Genomic DNA, 15625 nt, shown 5'->3' with positions numbered 1-15625 from the left:
GCTATTTCTCTCGATTCTATAAACTTATATATTTTGAGGTGAGATAACAGTAATACTTCCTTCAATCCAAAGGATCTTACTGACGACGATTTAGCCCCTGCGAAAACGCATAACTAACAGAAATTAAAATAAAAAACCAGCGACTTACTGACGTTAAGGAATAAAAATCTGACAATTCGTAACAAAATATTTTATTTTCGACGAAAATGTTCCAATATATAGTTATAAAAAATTGTAACAAATTCTGCAATGTCTTAACGCTATAATTGAAAAAAATTTCAGTTCCAATTTATGGCTGTAATTCCTCAGAAATTTAAATCACAGTTGTCGAATTTCGTTACAATATTTATAATTTTTGAACAAATACAGTTGAAGAGCACGCATTAAACGTTGGTTCAACATTACACGGTGCTCCAAAGTAACGGGAGTTAAATAACTTTGCCGTATGTTTTATGTGAGAAGTTACTAGTTGTGAACAAAAAATTTTCACATCTCTAGACGCCTGTGGAAATATTCGTTTCTGAAGAGTATTATAACTCGATGCAAATTTATGTGTCGCCAGACCTGCTGATGCACACCCTTTGCAGCATAAATTACTTTTAATAATTCGCAATTTCCCAGCTCAAGCCCAAATGCTGAATGTGCAAATAAAGGTCTCCAATTAAGAACGCTTTTTGCGAGATGCAATAAAATATGCTCATTATATGTCATTGAAGATCGATAATACAGTTTTTCTGTCCCTACTACAAATTCGTGCAACAACAAGTCAGCCTGATCAAGTTCTGTAATTGCAATTTCTGATTGCAGCAAAATGTACAAGTTTTCAACAATTTTTATCTAGTGAAGAAAGTATCTCCTATCACAGAAAAAGTGTAGTATAATACTGCTATAATAAAGCGTCCAATTTGTCCATTCACGGGCTTTCCAAAACTCTTTATCTTTCAGAGATCGCGTCAGTCGTCCTACCTGATGGGGGGCCTTTATAGCATCTAAAGTCTCGTCAACTTCCTTAACTTTCCGTTTATCTACGAAACTAGCAGAAACTTTACTGTCCCCGAAACGTGTATTTGCAAATTGTTTACCCACACCTGCGATAATATGCATGTGATCAGGTACGAAACCCTCAATAATATTTAATTTTTAAAAAATTATTGAGACGGGTTCTTGAAAACGAAGCAAGGATTCCTTTCGGTGCCTACTCTCATATGCGTGAGCGTATCGCTTTCTTCGCGGGTTGGAACAGCGAAATTTAATAATGTATATTTGTGACTTCCTACAACCTACTCCCCAGGATGAAGACACCAATTATAACCATATTTCCCGTTGAATTTCGTAAGACCCTGCATTGGTGCTTGCGCTACAGAATCGACGCAGCAGACTATACAAAAAACTTTTATGATACGTTCTTACTCACCAATTTTACATTTATATCGGTCTTATTTTTCCCGAACCATAAACCTACTACTATTAACCCATTAGTTCTGATGGAAATGGGTAATTCATTCAACATTATATAAATTGGCCAAATCGAGCATGACGAACTTTTAAAAAGAGGAGCTGCATCTGTATTAATATTGAGTGAAATGTAATTATTACTAACCGACGGATGCAGGCCATTCACAAAATGCCAGTATAGTTTACCATCATAAATGTCTCGAATAACATTGTCGGTAGGTGTATGTTCATTATGACGTTATAATAATAACGATGCGCTTCTAATAAATCCGCAATTTGAGATGACGGGTCAAGAGTTACAAAAGAATCTTTGTACATTGGATATTTAACGTTCACGTCATTACTACATAAACTGCCGTTTATTGTAGAATCCGCACGAGTGAATGTGCCTACATCATAACCGCAGTACGTACAAAAAAGTGGAAAGTTCCTACATTAATAACCGGATTGAATAATGTATCAATCAAAGAACGTATTTCGGGTATCATAGGCCTAGCAAAAATACAGTTGACCAGTATGAACAGACTAGCAACAGCGGACAAACATATGCAACTTACTAAAGCGAACTTTATGAGCATCAGCAATAGTTCGGCTACGCTAACTTTAACAGGAACATCTATAGGAGTATAAATGTCCTCTTTATTCAGAAACTCGTGCAATTTCCGAAATTGATTTCTATTCGGTTCGGATTCTTTGTCGCTGTCACCTTGCGCTTCTTCAACATTTCTTACAACTTCCTTTAAATCTAAGTCTCATATCTAACGAAAGAAAGTATTTAAGATTTATGCTTGAAAGAGTTGCTTCCAAAAAACTAAACTTGCAATATATTTGTAGAGATTTTGAAGACTTTCTACATTCCCAGACGCGTACAATTGGCTACATTTCAAAGTGTAAAGGTACTTGAAGTGTTTCAAAGTAACACAAGAGATTTACAATTGAAAGAGTTATAGGAGAAATTAAAGACATTCAAATCAATTGACATGAATTCCAAAACGGGCTTGCTACAAAGTCCCAATTTCGATTAAATGCATTTTCCCTGACCAATGTTCTTATTCTTCTTCACCGTTATATATTTGAAAGGTGGAAAGGCAAACTGGCAAACGCGTCCTGATATGTGCTTGAATCGACAACAACCTAAGTTTGGTTACACATTTTAAGTTTTTTAAACATGCCGAAGCATTGTAGTGAAAAAGAAGTTCCTGAGATGTATAAAGTAAGGAAGGGACGTCGCAGTGTCAAATCTTATGTGGCGAGCAAGGGTAATGTAGTGCTAAAAAGGAAATAATTTTTTCATTAAGTATTATAGGGTGTTTTTGTTTATTGGACGAAAAATTTAAAACATACTGTAGAAAAAATTGTTTGGAATTCTAACCGCATGGTTAAATCTTTCTCGAAACTGAATTCTTTTTTTTATCACACTTTTTTCTCCTATATTAAATTGCACAACGTCTCGGGGATCGATCATCAGTTTATTTTTTAATTATACTTCATCCCGCGTTCTCGAGATTATAACTTGTAGTACCATTTCGAGGTATGTGAAAGTCACAACCTTTAACGCTATAGGAAAAGAAAATCACGTGTTTCACTCCCCTGCCCGTATTCATCATTTATTTTGTGTGTGTGAAAGTTAACATCTCACAGGAATCAAAGCGTGATTTTCCTTAAAAAATCGTGGAAAATCAAACCAAATGAGCAAAAAAATTCGCAAATACTCGTACAATTTTTTTATTTTTTACAGTGTGGTACAATTGTTTTAATTTTTACAATGTAGTCAATTAAGTTTTCAATCTCTGGTATTCATGATAAACAATTGCGTTTAAGTGTGATGACAGCAAACAGCAGTGATACAAAGGATTATAAAAGAGATAGTTTTTCGGGTTTAGAAGCTAGCGAAAAGGATTTAAAGGGTTTACAAAGTATTAGTGGGGCGAGCGATAAAAATTCCTCATCTAGAAACAACAGGGATAACATAAAGTGCGTAAATTGTAACGTACCAGGTCATCTGGAAAAGAACTGTTATAAAAAAAGAATAAGGATAAGAAAGAAAAGACTGCATGGCTAATGGACGATGGGACACGCTCTTCCGAGGGGCAGCCTCTTACCACTTCTGAGGTTTTGGAGGTTGAGTCAGCTACAGCAAACAAACCGGTGAAGACATGTGCCTTTGATAATGCGGAGAAAATGAGACTCTCTTTGGTAGGAACATCGTGTTAAAGGCCGTTGTCAAAGCTATATCATATACATCTGATGTCACGTTTACTTTGAGTGACTCACTAAAATCGAAATACATGCCAGAGGTGTTGAGTCGATGGATGCTGACCAGATAAAACCGATACAGGGTGCCGATATCTGGTGTGAATAGAGTGACTAAGTAAACGAATCAATAAAATTATTAAATAAGTATCGGCATTGTATAGCACTGAACACAAGATAGTTAGGCAAAACAAGCGCGATAGAAATGAAAATACAAGGTTAATGCTATCATAAAAGCTACTGACTCACGATGTGTAAAACAATTTAGGCAATTCTTAGATGTATTAATTGCAAAAGAATGTACCTTGGAAATGGGGAAAAAAGAGATTGGTTGGTTAATCTGTCAGCATTGCTGATTAATGATCCTTCACGTGGAATTAAGGTACATACAGACGCATGCGCAATAGGTTTAGGTGCTATGTTAATTCAAAGACATTAAAGATAAAAACGCGCTGTTGCCTGTTATAGCCGAAAGACAATTCCTGAGGAGCAAAAGTACCATTCATATGACCTAGAGAGTTTGGCGGTATTTGTTGCTTTACAAACATTCCGGGTATGCTTAATAGGAATTGAATTCACAATTGTCACGGATTGCAGTGCGGTACGGGTTACTGCCAATAAAAAGATATTCAGCCAAGAGTGGCTCGTTTTTAAGTGTTACACAATTAGTAAGATTTCGAAATCAGGCAATCTGCAACCGGAAACAAAAGAATACTTTGATAAATGTGACCTTAATGCTGCAAGATTGTGTCATGAACAAGGGCACTTTGCGTGAAAAAGGTCCAATGCGCTATAAACTGTTCCACAAATAAAACTACATAAATTTCACAGACTCAACTTTTTCGGGTACAAACCGCGTAGTATGTGGCTGATTTAAGGATACTCGCGGCGATCCAATTCTGATATGAGGTCTGCAGCAAAGGCGTCGACGAATGAGGAACTAGTACGATAGAAAAAGAGTTTCGATGTACGCAGGTTCAAATCTCCCTCGTACTCGTTCAGAGACATCGTCATGGTGGACTAGCATTCGGTTGCCACTGAAGAGAGTAGGAAGCTGGTGGCGAAGGCGAAGGGATCCCTCAAGGTAATAGCTGTCCTTACAAATTACCAGTACGAGGTTCAAGACCTTTGGGACTTGAAGACATAATTGAATCAACGCAGCATTGTAGCTGTTGACATCTTGCAGCAATGGGTCACGTTTGACGCTACACAGTGAGATGGTGAGTGCACGCAATATTCAGATGAGTATCAGCCGTAGTCAGCGATTCTGAGGTCCAATTCTTGGTCAACAACGTGTCAAAATAGGGCGCTGGCAAGGCTAGTACGAAGGCCGAGTCTGGTATTCCTAGGTTAAGGAATGGTCAATCTAAAACTGGACGAAATACTGGGCGGAGGCCAGGACTGACGAAGTCGGAATCGGGGTTAGCACCAGATTGAGGAATCAAGGTGCCCAATTAATCGTTGGCGTCCCTGGGGCGAAGCTGGCAACCGTAAATGCTAAGCTTGAGGGTGACTCTGTTGATACAGAATGGCCCTTGCAAAGTGCTAATTTATTATTATTCATTTTTAGCAAATGAAGCATTTCTATTTTCGTTTGGGGAAAAAAGGTCGTGGGCGATCATGGTTATCAGGAAGGCCGAATTATCGAAGCTTATCATTTGGAACAATGGGTTTAGCCTAAACAATGACGTGTGCAGGCTGATGGTCCCAAGAAGGCGAGGGCTAAAGCGGTTCGGTGAATGCCCTCGTCGAGTAAACTACGTTTGATACTTACCTTTTGTACTTTTGATCCCGAGTTGTTGTTTAATGAAATATCGACTTGAACTAATCTTTTGGGGACTTAATATTCCTTCCTCTACACGAATGTGCACCATTTAGACTTTCTCAATTCATCATATTTCCATTACAAACTTTCAAAAACTTTAGGAAAAACTCCATGACCTCCATGGTCAAAAACATCAAAAACTCCAGTTTTGCTAGTTTTCTTATAAAAAAAAAAAAAAAAACAGGATGATAAAATTGATAACTGTTTCGATGGCCATATTTCCTTAAAGTCTAGGTAATATGCTATGATTCAAATTTTGAAGAATTAATTGTTTCGAATGAGAAGTATGAGATAATAAGTTTGAATAGCACAATGCTGATGAATAAAAAATGACAGAAATTCAAATTAAATAATATTGTAATATATTATTATTGATGCGACAATTTATTTATAAATTCAATGATTATTTAGTTGTACTTTTAGTTTTAAAGTAGTTTCATTAGATTATCCTGTACAGGAATTATAAGATTTACACTGAATTAAGCGTTAGCGACATTCAACTTATTCAGTGCACATGCTAATGGCTGCAGGGAGTCCTCGTATTAGAGACAAACTCTGCAATTCGCTTATATCCATTTGTATCACAAACATTCCAAATGTTTAGAATTTCAATACCCGCATTTTTGGTAAAGGCAATTTCGATAAGATAAAACGTGAGTGTTAGTTTTTGTAAATTTAAGATTCATATATGGTAAATGTGAAATAAATAAATAAATTTTCAACATTCTGTTGTGGTGTAATGCAAATATGTCAAGAACAACAAATGTTCAGCAAAATCAATTAAAATACCTGAAAATAAATAGTCTGTAAATAAAAATAAACTACATGTATGCCAGGATTTCCTTAAAGGTGGTCATTGAACTATTTTTTAATGAATAATTTTAACTATTTAAATTATATTTGTTTTATTTAAATTATTAATTTTCTATGGGAATTATCTTCCTCTATCGGTTAATGCTGATTCATAATCGCTACTAAATGAGTCCGAGACAAAAATTACGTGGCCTATTAAAAAAGTTAATTTCTCATTCAAAACTCACTCTAACCTATGGGCGGCTATCTGGAATTCCAGTGACAGATATGCACACCCTCTAAAAACTTGGCTCCTGATAACAATTAATTTCTTGCAGACCATTTGATTGCTTTTACCATACAAATTACACTTCTTGCAAACACCTCCCCGTCCTCAGTTCCGCATAATTTTGATAATAGCAAATTTTTTTCTGCGGATGTATTGCATGAAGCCCTAATTAAAAAACTCTTTGACGCCAAATCAAATTCTGAAGGTTCTGATGGTATTTCAATTAAAATTATTCATCGTCCTTTCCCACATAACATACTTATTGAAAAAACCTGGTATTTTCTTAGGACTTGGTTCAAGTGGTCCGGAGAAAAAACCAGGTCTGCCCTAGGTTTACACCTATTCTTAAAACTAGGTTAAAACGTAGGTTCATATCCGCCGTGGTTTTTTTGTTTTTAAAGAAAGTAAATTAGTACCATAAGTTGTTGACAGAATTCAATGTTTTTATTGAAAATAGCTTTAATTAGTATAATAAAGCCAGAAATGGATTTAATATTAAAATTCTCATTACGTGGTAGAAGAGGTTTCACTGGTCCTTTTAAAAATTTATTTTTTAAATTGAGATTTTAAAATAATAATGAGGAATATTTCAATTGTCTCGATAATTCCTATAGAAAAAATTTATTTATTTTGTTAAGTCCGAAATTTAATTTAACATCTCGGACATCAAATAAGATAGCGATTGGCAGGCAATGGCCGCCTCGCAAATTAATTAGCCGTTTTAAGTTGCAGCATTCTTATAACCCTGGCTATTAATTTCAGTTGCGAAAAATGATAAGTTTTTAAAGACTAATCAGATTCGGTTGCAATTTTAGACAGAGTTTAAAGGGCAAAAAGAAAGGACGAGTTCGCTAAGCATATTTTTTTTTACCAATGGTTTTGGGTTTAACCATAAAAAGAGTAATAAAAAATTCCATTTTGCTGTCAAACTGTTTAAGATACGAAAGAGGACTAATTTACGAAAATGATGCACTAAAAACATATCTATGAATTTGTTACAAATCACTTTTTGATGGGATTTTTTGTTTGACACGTAAATGTTAACATAGGAAATTAAAAAATTCCATTTTTGGAAAAACGACATAAGACCCAAAAAGAGCTACAAATTTTGCATGAATCATTTTATAATTGGATGCATATTTATTTTTTTAAAAGAAAAAAAGCCTTAAAAATGAAAAATTAAATTTTTGGAAAAAACGACACAGGATAAGAAAAACAATCGATAAAATGTATTCGCCCAAAAAGGTCTACAAATTTGTTATTATCCATTCTTTTAAAGGACGTGGAATTGTTTCAATCGTAAAAAATAAGACTATAAATAAAAAAAATTTATGGAAAAACGACACAAGATGCAGTAATGTTTATTAACAAAATTGTTTTAATCAGGACGTGCACTTTTTAAATTATAAAAAAAGACAATGAAAATACTTCTGTTTCAATATAAATGCATAGTATGAATGGTAATAATATACATTTATTGAAATAATATATTTTTCAGGGTAGCTGATAATAAAATGTAATGCAACATAAAGAGCAAACATCAAAGTGATCATGAAAAATAAAATTTTTACTCTATTTGGAAATACCTAAATACGCAGTCCTAGATTGCGGTACAGAAATAAACATAAAATACACCGTATATGTACAAAAGTTCGCATTTTGGAAAAAATTGAGTGCGAAGTTCTCGTACATGATAAGAATGTGTTCGTTCGAACCATTTAAATCAGACATGGTTATACACAGTTGAAATCTCAAAATCTCTCGGGACGAAAAATATTGCTTTTAGAGGAAATTAGACAAAATATTTAAAATTAAACAGATAACGGCAGTTATCCTAAAAAAACTAAAATTCGATTTTCTTAACAAACCCACTTTTAAATTTTTTGACATTTTTTAAAATTTGTACATTGATGAGGAAGATATCTTCTAAATTTGATGCTGGCTAAATAATTTTTGTTGCGAAGAGAATTTCTGTAAGTAGCAGTCAACATACTTTATAGGTATTATATTTTTATCAACTTTTTACCGTTCAAAAAAACAAACAACAACGATTACTCTGTTACCTTCTAATGGAAATTTTAACGTAGAATCCGAATTTCATCAATTTAAAAGTTTATCTTGCTATTTTTAAAAAATTTTTGTTGCATGATACGAAAGGGATACAATGTGATACTTATGAGGATACTCTGTATAGTATCCTTTCCCTTCACTCGGTCCACTAGGGTGGGTAATAGTTCTGTACTAAAACTAAAGATATAAGAAAAATTAAATTATGGACAAAAATTTATTTTGAAGAATTAAAAAAAAAGTTAGAAGCTTTTTAATGATTATGAAAGATTTTAGCAGATTGTTTTTTTCGAAAATTTCTGGGAAAAATTTTAAATTAAGGGCATGTGACACAGCTGAACTGAAAAACTGTGGTCGGTAAGATAGGAATTTAGCTGTGTCACATGCCCTTAATTTAAAATTTTTCCCAGAAATTTTGGAAAAAAACAATCTGCTAAAATCTTTCATAATCATTAAAAAGCTTCTAACTTTTTTTTTGAATTCTTGAAAATAAATTTTTGTCCATAATTTAATTTTTCTTATATCTTTAGTTTTAGTACAGAATAATAATTTTATGTTTCTAAGATTTCAAAATGCGTGCAAAAAGCAGATGGAAGACTTTAACAACAATTTTTTTAAATTCTTTAGGATTTTAACAAATTTGATGTAAACTGAATTTTGCAGGGTGTCAAGAAAATGAAAAAAAGTTCTTAATATTCAGATGAAAACTTGGAATGATTTTTTTGTAATAAATTCTGAAAGAAAATGAAAAACTGATCACAAAACATTTGTATTATTTCCTAAAAGTGTTAAAAAGGGTGTTAACGATTTTTGAAAAAAATTTTGCAATGTTGCCATATTAGACACTTTCAGAATAAATTTGAGTAAGTTTAAGAGATTAAGAGTGTATTATTTATTATTTTCAAAAATGAACTTTAAAAGGAAATTAAAAAAGGTTTTCAAACATATCAAAACATTCTCTGCACTATTAAAAGAGCGTCGACAATTTTAAAGAATACTTGAAAGCAAACTTTTAAATCCAACTTAAAAATATTTGTAGATTTTTAAAGATTTCGAAAATAAACTATATGAGCCTAAAAAGAATTTCTAAAGGTTTCAAGAAAATAAATAAATATTTTTCAAATTCCTGGACAACCTCAAAAGAAAAACAACGTCTAAAAGTCCTTAACACCTTTTAAAAAGATTATAATTTTTCCTAATATTTAGTAAAATCCTTTAAAAGAAAAATATATTATTTTAAATCTTCTAAATTTTTTCTGATGCATCTAAAATATTGAAACAAATTTTTTTAAAAAGTTTCTCAAGAATTTTAAAAATTATATTGGCTCGCATTTCCAGTACCGATAGAGGATACACGGTGTTTTTCGAGTGCGATCATTTTTTGGCTAGAGAGAAGTGTTTAGTTAAGTTAGTACGGTGAGGGTGTGGTGAGTAATGGTACTGTGGGTAAAGTGCAAGTGTGAATAAAGGGAGCGATAGAAAGTGCGAATTTCAACGAAAAATACAGAAATTGACGAGAGTTGATTTTGATGTAAGGTTCGCTTCGGTAGGTCACTGGGTTGTTTGGCAGTAAGTGGGACTTCGAAGGATGGGAAGGGAGAAAAAGTAAAATAGCCACATATTATCAAAATAAATCAGTGTAAGAGGGTGAGTTTTGGTGAAAGTTTTTTAAATTTTGGGGTGGATAGAAAGTGATAGGAGAGGTGGAGTTGAGGTTAACGGTCAGTTAACAGGGTATATAAGCATGTCGGTTATGCGGACTCCACAGTGTCATTTTGGCGGAAGGCAGAGCGATTTAAGTGAGAAGAGTAAAGCAAATAGGGATAGCGATAGCAAAGAGAGAGAAAGTAGCGACATAAACGAGGCGATCAGTGAGGGAAGTGCAGATGAGACGTTCGTTATAACTTTGCATCCCATAACAACGACAGAATCGGCAAAATCGAGAAGAGGAAGGGGACATAGACGCGGGAGGCCAACTACTTTAGAAAGTCTTAGATATAAATCGAAATGGGATGTGAAAGGTGGGTAGACGAGAAAGAGTGGAAAGGCATGAAAAGAATATTACCGAAAGCATATGAGTGAAAGATGCAAGCAGCAAGAAAGGAGCGCGTGAATGGAAGAGCAATGGGTGGCATGGTGTCAGGGGTAAGAAAGGAACTGCTGGTAGAGGAATAAAAGGGATGTAAAATAAAATTAGGAAAAGTTATTGAGGATGTGGTATGCGTGTAAAGAAGAAGAGGCGAAGAAGGAGGATGGAGAACAATAAGGAGATTGACAGAGAAAAAAAAGAAGAGTCTAGTCCTACGAGGAGTAGATTTGAATGCATGGACCGGGGAACAATGGAGAGAAGTACGTAATCGGCAGGGTATGAGGCTACTGGACTTATTGGGAGAGGCGGGATAGTTCATTTGTAACGGCAATGCAATGGGAGATGAATGTGAATATACGTATGCGGGTATAGGAGACACCATAATAGATTAAATTCTGGCATAAGAAAAAATAAATGGGCACTTGGGGAGAGGAAAAGTTAAGAGAATTGAGAGATGAAATAGAAAACGAGGAGATAATGGGTTTGGAAGACAAAGGAGAGGTGAGACCGAGAGAAAAAGAAGAGAGGTTTAGGAGAAGCTGGTAAGACGATGAATGCAGATAAAGTAATGATAGGATGAAGGAGAGCGTAAGAAACCGGAGGAAAGGGGAAATGGAAAAAGGAGAACTCGACAGGAGAATGAGGGAGCACGAATGAATGATAAAGGAGAAAAGACAGAAGTAGAAAGGAGAAAAGGCAGAAGGAGAAAGAAAGGTATATGGAAAAGGTAGACAAAGCGGTAAAAGAAGGCAAGGAATGGGAAGTGATAAATAGGGAAAGAGGAGGAAGGATAGGTATAAATGAAGAAATAGGAATGAAAGAGTGGATGAAGCACTGCAAGGGATTGTTAGGAGAAGTGGAATATAAGGTAAGGGGAGAAGGAAGAAAAGTGGTCGATGGAGACGAGGACATTGCAAACGAGATTAGTATGGATGATGTAAGTGAAGCGACTGTAAGGTTAAAAAGAAACAAGGCAACAGGGGAAGATAGCTTGGAAAATGAAGCACTGAAATGTGGAGGATTAGGGGTGAGGGAAAAGATGTGGAGGATTTGCCATAAGGTATGGAAAGGAGAAGGGTGGCCGAGGAATGGAAGACAGGGCTGGTAGTAACGTTGATGAATAGCGTATTAGGGCATCTGGCACTGTTGTATACCAAGGAGCTCCGACCTGCTCCTTCATACTTCTTCCTTCTCACTCTGATTCGCTTAGGTGCATGTCGGAGTGCTCTTGGAGTGCACCAGTGCAGGATAACCGTATTCGCTATAAGATAGGAAAAGGCAAAAAGATAGATGAATATAGAGGTATCACACTCATGTCGGTGGATTATAAAATGTATATGGAGGTGCTTAGAAGGAGGTTGGAAATACAGGTGGAAGAAAAGATAAGTATACCACATAACCAAACGGGTTTTAGAAAAGGGATGGGAACCATAGATAACGTCTAGGTGCTTAACTATCTAGTCAATAGGAACCTAGGGCGGAAGTAAGGGTGACTAAGAAAAGGGTGAAGACAGGAGATAAGAAAGGTGAGGAATTCTGGAAAGGAAGGGAGTTCAGGCAAGTGTGTCCGTTGAGCCCACTTCTATTTAGTATTCTTCTGCCACATTTAGAGGAGAAGTTGGAGAGGAAAGGGAAAGGGGGGACAACATTAGGAACTGGTAAACTGTATACACTAGCATATGTAGATGACGTAGTGCTAGTAGCGGATGATGAAAGAGGTATGAATCTGTTGATGAGAGTGTTCGAAGAATAGGTGAGAGAAAAGGGTGTAACAGTGAATGTGAACAAGGCCAATATTATGTGTTTCAGAAATAAAAAGAATAGATTAGAGTACGAATGGAGGATAAATAGCTTCGTGGTAGAGCTAGTGGATGAGTTTTGTTACCTAGGATTTTGGTTCGAAACGAGAGTAGGAAGCGTGCTGCAGGTGAGAAAGAGATTGAAATGCGCGAGTAAAGTAATGGTACAAGTATGGAGTGTAGACAACAGAAGATTTAACGACGACTGGAGACACACAGCTGTGTCCCACTGTTATTTATTCTCTATCGGAAATAAACGGCCGTATCAAGATTTTTACATTATTTTTATTATTTTTGTATTGTAAAAAAAATGTACAAGCTGTTTATGAAATATAATTTGCCCTAAGTTGGACTTGTATAAGTATCATTAGGCTCCATTTCAATATTAACATAAAAAAGCAGATTTACTTAAAACATAACTGCACAAAAGAATGTGTGGAAGAAAAGACTATTGGAAATTATTCATATCCGAACTTTTGTGTGGTTTTAGACAAAAATCTTGGGAAAATCGCTATCAATTCTTGAATCGCCATTTTGTTTCTTCAATTTCATTCATATGGATTAGGGCAGGTATTCGATTGCACTGAACTCGATTTTAAACAAAAAATCACTTGAAACAAAGCAATTATATGTGATTATATTTTGTGTGAGATCTACAAGAGTCATTATCATTGACAAAGGTTGACACTCACTAACGACATTTTTTTAAACATGTAATGTCATTCAATTCTTTTGGTTTAGTCGAGTATTAGTGCAATCGAATACTTACTATCGATTGGGTTTATCGATCGCACAATTGGAAGCGAGCGAGTGAGTGAGTAAGCGACAATAATAGATCAAAATGGCGCTGACGACAGGCAGAGACGAGATGCTGTCAGAGCTTTTTCAAAGATTCTTCATTGAAATCACAACAGATTTCGGATATTCCTAATTTCCTATAGTGCTTTCAGTAAAAAGGCCATTGTGCTCAGTTATTTTTTCAGTAAACCTTGTTTTTTATTGTAAATATGGAAATCGATAAAGGTGACGCTTCTTTATGACTTTTCATCATTCAGTCAAGCTCAGTGTAATTTATATTTCATAGTGGATTATTTTTACAATAAAAACAAGGAATTTTATCAAGTATCTATGAGAGTGATTATAAATGAGAATTGGGCAAATGGAATATTCAGATGTTATGTGCATCAATAATGTACATAATGTACGAAAATCAAAAAGGCTTTCTGAGTTGTTAAATTTCCCTATTTCTAGATTTTAGGAATCGCCTTTTCTGGATTCAACAGGAATTAATAGGATCACTGCAGTTTAATATACTTTGAAGAATCGGAAAGGTTCGTGGAATAGCTCAACGTTCGGAAAGAAACGGAAGCAAAGTTCACATAGCTCTTTCCGAACCTTTTTTGAACCCTTTCCGTTTCTTCCAGCAGGTACGTCTGTTGCACCCTATTTTTTGCAACAAAACCGTACACGAAAGTTGCAGGCCAAGGGACGCACCAAAAAACTGATTGCACGATAACAGTAAGAGATCTCTGTAACCCCTGGAGGATTGAGTGAACGGAAAGGATACTCTACAGCGTATCCTTATACTATCCACATAGTATCCCTTCCGTATCATTAAAAAAAAAAAAAACTACAAAAATAAACCAGCAAGATGGGTATTTAACTTCTTACAATTAGGATTATACATTAAATTTTCCTTTGAAATGTCATAGAGTAATTAAAATAATATTTTTGAAGCGTTTTAATTTTTTTTTAATGTCATTAACTTCTGCTGAAGGTGACTCCATGCGCATCCATAATCGCTTCAGTAGTATCAGAGATGAGGTGGGAGACTGCCGATCCCATGTATTCAATTTCGGGCGATTTTTCGCAGCGCCCCTTCTCACACGAAGCTTTTGCGAACTGAAATAAAGTGCCCCCCAATAATACATAGCCAGTTAACGAACTACGGTTCTAATTGATCGGCCAAACAGGGCGGAATTTTTCCAGTTTGACAATGTTGATAGAGAAGATCAGAGTGGGTAATTTCGCGTATATTGTCTATATTCTAGTTCGTAAACTGGCAAGGTGAATTTGGGATGCTTTAATTAAAAATTTGACATAAAAGAATCTGGAAGATCTTAAGGGAATTTTTATAATTATGCACAATTAAACATTTTGAAAAAAAGTAAAGTGAAAATCTTCATTAGCCCTCCATTCTATAGCCTTTTCAAAAATTGACGCCGCGCCACATGTAGGTGTAACAGGGCTGCGCGGGATCTGCGGCTATCACTCAGTCGAGCAGTCAGGCGTGAACAAACAAAAGCGGAGCAGGCTATAATGAGTTAGTTGCCACCCATCATCAGCCCCGAAATCGGGGCTATAGAAGGGTTTCACTTACTGTTTTTTGATCTTCAAAGATTAATTTAAGAGCCCATTATTCAAAATTTTAATCATTCTTTTAATACATAACGATTAAAAAATGGTGGAAAATAAAAAAATTTTATTGAAAATCAGTACTTTTTTATGTCTAAAAGATTACTATATATTTTTGGAATTCATTGTTTATTGGTAGAAAATTTATTTTCTCGGTTAAAAAATCTTCTTTTTCATTGAAAATCGAACAGTTTTGAACATTTGTTGATTTTGAATTGAAAATTTCACTATTTTACTTATGCTTCAAAATTGATCTTTTTCAGTAACAAATACATCTATTTGGTTAACAATTTAAAGATTTTTGTTTTCAAGTTTGTTGTTTTTTGGTAGAAAATTAATTTTCTAGGTTTAAAATTCTTGTTTTTGGTTGAAAATTAAACTTTTTTTTAATCCTTTGTTTTTTGGTTGAAAATTGAACTATTCTATTTGTTTTTTTACTGCTTGAAGATTAATCTTAGTTGAAAATTCATTTTTTGTTACAAATTTAAGTTGTTTTTTAAAAATATTTGGTAAATTTTCGGAATTATATATTTTTTAAGCACTCAGAATTTTCTAAAATTTCTAAATGTCTTAAACAAAAGCCAATTTTTCTTAAAAGTTTCTCAGCATGTTATTCAAAATCATTAATAACCGATTAGTCG

This window comes from Belonocnema kinseyi, chromosome 1 (genome assembly GCF_010883055.1).
Source record: "Belonocnema kinseyi isolate 2016_QV_RU_SX_M_011 chromosome 1, B_treatae_v1, whole genome shotgun sequence".
NCBI classification, from domain to species: domain Eukaryota; kingdom Metazoa; phylum Arthropoda; class Insecta; order Hymenoptera; family Cynipidae; genus Belonocnema; species Belonocnema kinseyi.
The sequence above is the reverse complement of the archived record's forward strand: the minus strand, read 5'-3'. Positions refer to the sequence as shown.